The sequence below is a fragment of the Amia ocellicauda genome, chromosome 8, assembly GCF_036373705.1.
Source record: "Amia ocellicauda isolate fAmiCal2 chromosome 8, fAmiCal2.hap1, whole genome shotgun sequence".
Lineage (NCBI taxonomy): Eukaryota > Metazoa > Chordata > Actinopteri > Amiiformes > Amiidae > Amia > Amia ocellicauda.
This window is the reverse complement of record NC_089857.1, coordinates 7,422,501-7,427,500: the sequence shown is the minus strand read 5'-3', so window position 1 is coordinate 7,427,500 and position 5,000 is coordinate 7,422,501. Positions and strand designations below refer to the sequence as shown.

General features: G+C 43.1%; 3 non-coding genes and 1 pseudogene across 3 annotated transcripts; all 4 read left to right on the top strand.

Annotated features, from left to right (window-relative positions):
• The first annotated feature begins 975 nt into the window (after positions 1-975).
• On the top strand, positions 976-1,094 carry LOC136756958 (5S ribosomal RNA). The gene has a single exon (XR_010819008.1). It is a non-coding gene; the product is annotated as a 5S ribosomal RNA (ribosomal RNA).
• Positions 1,095-2,149: 1,055 nt separating this feature from the next.
• Positions 2,150-2,268, top strand: LOC136756932 (5S ribosomal RNA). The gene has a single exon (XR_010818983.1). It is a non-coding gene; the product is annotated as a 5S ribosomal RNA (ribosomal RNA).
• Positions 2,269-3,323: 1,055 nt separating this feature from the next.
• Positions 3,324-3,432, top strand: LOC136757666 (uncharacterized; annotated as a pseudogene).
• A 1,055-nt stretch (positions 3,433-4,487) lies between these two features.
• LOC136756313 (5S ribosomal RNA) lies at positions 4,488-4,606 on the top strand. The gene has a single exon (XR_010818406.1). It is a non-coding gene; the product is annotated as a 5S ribosomal RNA (ribosomal RNA).
• Positions 4,607-5,000: the final 394 nt, after the last annotated feature.

The following is a 5,000-nucleotide window of genomic DNA, read 5'->3' as shown; positions in this document are numbered from 1 at the left end:
ACTTCCCCAAATACACAGGCATACAATAGATCTTGTTCTCCAACGTAAACGGTCCCTAGTAACTAGGGTACATTCGTAAATAAATTGAGCATCATGGCTAGAAGTGACTAAATGTTGCCTAATCTTTCTCATCGAGAAATGACACAATTACAGCAACACAAAAAGGAACTCCACCGGACAAAGTTCAGTGCTCACAAGGAGCCTCATTCAACACACACGGTTCCATTCCCATTCATGCAAAGCACGAAAGTGTAAAACTTGGGAACATACTTGAGAGCAAAGATCACATTCAATCTCATTCAAGGCACGGATGTGAATGCAACGGGATGAAATTACTGAAATGATGCCTGCCCTCGAACTGTGATGATGGACTACCCGACTCGCCAATAATATTGGGTTCTGGTGTATTGAAATACAGGAGCTGCTGGATTTGTGTGTTTTCTTACCCCCTCACCATAGTTTGTCAAATGTTTAAACAACTGAACTTATATTCAAGGTTTGTTTCTCTTCATATGTTTTACTGGTTTACATTTGTCTCAGCAACCTCAGCAAAAATGATTCTTCTGCTTTCAAAACAAAATGACAACAGGATGAATGCACACACTTGAAAATACAATACATGCAATGTTATGCATCATAGTGATGCAACCTCCTTTCAGTTTCATACTGCATGTCAATTGAAATCCTTACTGAAATGCACACCTTCTCAAGATTGCGCTTGACTGGCGTGTCAGGCACTCAATTACAGCTGTTTTATCAAGACAATGTGTTCGTTTTGTAATATATAGTTCCGGTCTGGTGTGGCACCCCAGCTAACGCACAACGTTGCCACAACGTTTCGTGTTAGCAGGGACTGTCTGCGGCGTGCTGGTGTGTCCCGGACTTTAGAGTAGAGAGACAGTTCAACTGCAAGTATGAGCGGCAGAAACGGATATTGCCTTCCCTTTAAGTAGAGCGTCAGGGACAGCCTCCCTGGCTTACGGCCATAGTAGCCTGAATACGCCCGATCTCGTCTGATCTCGGAAGCTAAGCAGGCTCGGGCCTGGTCAGTACTTGGATGGGAGACCACCTGGGAATACCAGGTGCTGTAAGCTTTTGCATCTTTTACACACCAGAGGGCGACAAATCACGAGTTTTAACTTTGGATACACGCAATTTCATCATTATTTCAGATTTGACTTCCCCAAATACACAGGCATACAATAGATCTTGTTCTCCAACGTAAACGGTCCCTAGTAACTAGGGTACATTCGTAAATAAATTGAGCATCATGGCTAGAAGTGACTAAATGTTGCCTAATCTTTCTCATCGAGAAATGACACAATTACAGCAACACAAAAAGGAACTCCACCGGACAAAGTTCAGTGCTCACAAGGAGCCTCATTCAACACACACGGTTCCATTCCCATTCATGCAAAGCACGAAAGTGTAAAACTTGGGAACATACTTGAGAGCAAAGATCACATTCAATCTCATTCAAGGCACGGATGTGAATGCAACGGGATGAAATTACTGAAATGATGCCTTCCCTCGAACTGTGATGATGGACTACCCGACTCGCCAATAATATTGGGTTCTGGTGTATTGAAATACAGGAGCTGCTGGATTTGTATGTTTTCTTACCCCCTCACCATAGTTTGTCAAATGTTTAAACAACTGAACTTATATTCAAGGTTTATTTCTCTGCATATGTTTTACTGGTTTACATTTGTCTCAGCAACCTGTTGAATGATTCTTCTGCTTTCAAAACAAAATGACAACAGGATGAATGCACACACTTGAAAATACAATACATGCAATGTTATGCATCATAGTGATGCAACCTCCTTTCAGTTTCATACTGCATGTCAATTGAAATCCTTACTGAAATGCATACCTTCTCAAGATTGCGCTTGACTGGCGTGTCAGGCACTCAATTACAGCTGTTTTATCAAGACAATGTGTTCGTTTTGTAAAATATAGTTCCGGTCTGGTGTGGCACCCCAGCTAACGCACAACGTTGCCACAACGTTTTGTGTTAGCAGGGACTGTCTGCAGCGTGCTGGTGTGTCCCGGACTTTAGAGTAGAGAGACAGTTCAACTGCAAGTATGAGTGGCAGAAACGGATATTGCCTTCCCTTTAAGTAGAGGGTCAGGGACAGCCTCCCTGGCTTACGGCCATACTAGTCTCAATACGCCCGATCTCGTCCGATCTCGGAAGCTAAGCAGGCTCGGGCCTGGTCAGTACTTGGATGGGAGACCACCTGGGAATACCAGGTGCTGTAAGCTTTTGCATCTTTTACACACCAGAGGGCGACAAATCACGAGTTTTAACTTTGGATACACGCAATTTCATCATTATTTCAGATTTGACTTCCCCAAATACACAGGCATACAATTGATCTTGTTCTCCAACGTAAACGGTCCCTAGTAACTAGGGTACATTCGTAAATAAATTGAGCATCATGGCTAGAAGTGACTAAATGTTGCCTAATCTTTCTCATCGAGAAATGACACAATTACAGCAACACAAAAAGGAACTCCACCGGACAAAGTTCAGTGCTCACAAGGAGCCTCATTCAACACACACGGTTCCATTCCCATTCATGCAAAGCACGAAAGTGTAAAACTTGGGAACATACTTGAGAGCAAAGATCACATTCAATCTCATTCAAGGCACGGATGTGAATGCAACGGGATGAAATTACTGAAATGATGCCTGCCCTCGAACTGTGATGATGGACTACCCGACTCGCCAATAATATTGGGTTCTGGTGTATTGAAATACAGGAGCTGCTGGATTTGTGTGTTTTCTTACCCCCTCACCATAGTTTGTCAAATGTTTAAACAACTGAACTTATATTCAAGGTTTATTTCTCTTCATATGTTTTACTGGTTTACATTTGTCTCAGCAACCTGTTGAATGATTCTTCTGCTTTCAAAACAAAATGACAACAGGATGAATGCACACACTTGAAAATACAATACATGCAATGTTATGCATCATAGTGATGCAACCTCCTTTCAGTTTCATACTGCATGTCAATTGAAATCCTTACTGAAATGCACACCTTCTCAAGATTGCGCTTGACTGGCGTGTCAGGCACTCAATTACAGCTGTATTATCAAGACAATGTGTTCGTTTTGTAAAATATAGTTCCGGTCTGGTGTGGCACCCCAGCTAACGCACAACGTTGCCACAACGTTTCGTGTTAGCAGGGACTGTCTGCGGCGCGCTGGTGTGTCCCGGACTTTAGAGTAGAGAGACAGTTCATTTGCAAGTATGAGCGGCAGAAACGGATATTGCCTTCCCTTTAAGTAGAGCGTCAGGGACAGCCTCCCTGGCTTACGGCCATACTAGCCTGAATATGCCCGATCTCGGAAGCTAAGCAGGCTCGGGCCTGGTCAGTACTTGGATGGGAGACCGCCTGGGAATACCAGGTGCTGTAAGCTTTTGCATCTTTTATACACCAGAGGGCGACAAATCACGAGTTTTAACTTTGGATACACGCAATTTCATCATTATTTCAGATGTGACTTCCCCAAATACACAGGCATACAATAGATCTTGTTCTCCAACGTAAACGGTCCCTAGTAACTAGGGTACATTCGTAAATAAATTGAGCATCATGGCTAGAAGTGACTAAATGTTGCCTAATCTTTCTCATCGAGAAATGACACAATTACAGCAACACAAAAAGGAACTCCACCGGACAAAGTTCAGTGCTCACAAGGAGCCTCATTCAACACACACGGTTCCATTCCCATTCATGCAAAGCACGAAAGTGTAAAACTTGGGAACATACTTGAGAGCAAAGATCACATTCAATCTCATTCAAGGCACGGATGTGAATGCAACGGGATGAAATTACTGAAATGATGCCTGCCCTCGAACTGTGATGATGGACTACCCGACTCGCCAATAATATTGGGTTCTGGTGTATTGAAATACAGGAGCTGCTGGATTTGTGTGTTTTCTTACCCCCTCACCATAGTTTGTCAAATGTTTAAACAACTGAACTTATATTCAAGGTTTGTTTCTCTTCATATGTTTTACTGGTTTACATTTGTCTCAGCAACCTGTTGAATGATTCTTCTGCTTTCAAAACAAAATGACAACAGGATGAATGCACACACTTGAAAATACAATACATGCAATGTTATGCATCATAGTGATGCAACCTCCTTTCAGTTTCATACTGCATGTCAATTGAAATCCTTACTGAAATGCACACCTTCTCAAGATTGCGCTTGACTGCCGTGTCAGGCACTCAATTACAGCTCTATTATCAAGACAATGTGTTCGTTTTGTAAAATATAGTTCCGGTCTGGTGTGGCACCCCAGCTAACGCACAACGTTGCCACAACGTTTCGTGTTAGCAGGGACTGTCTGCAGCGTGCTGGTGTGTCCCGGACTTTAGAGTAGAGAGACAGTTCAACTGCAAGTATGAGTGGCAGAAACGGATATTGCCTTCCCTTTAAGTAGAGGGTCAGGGACAGCCTCCCTGGCTTACGGCCATACTAGTCTGAATACGCCCGATCTCGTCCGATCTCGGAAGCTAAGCAGGTTCGGGCCTGGTTAGTACTTGGATGGGAGACCGCCTGGGAATACCAGGTGCTGTAAGCTTTTGCATCTTTTACACACCAGAGGGCGACAAATCACGAGTTTTAACTTTGGATACACGCAATTTCATCATTATTTCAGATTTGACTTCCCCAAATTCACAGGCATACAATAGATCTTGTTCTCCAACGTAAACGGTCCCTAGTAACTAGGGTACATTCGTAAATAAATTGAGCATCATGGCTAGAAGTGACTAAATGTTGCCTAATCTTTCTCATCGAGAAATGACACAATTACAGCAACACAAAAAGGAACTCCACCGGGAAATGTTCAGTGTTCACAAGGAGCCTCATTCAACACACACGGTTCCATTCCCATTCATGCAAAGCACGAAAGTGTAAAACTTGGGAACATACTTGAGAGCAAAGATCACATTCAATCTCATTCAAGGCACGGA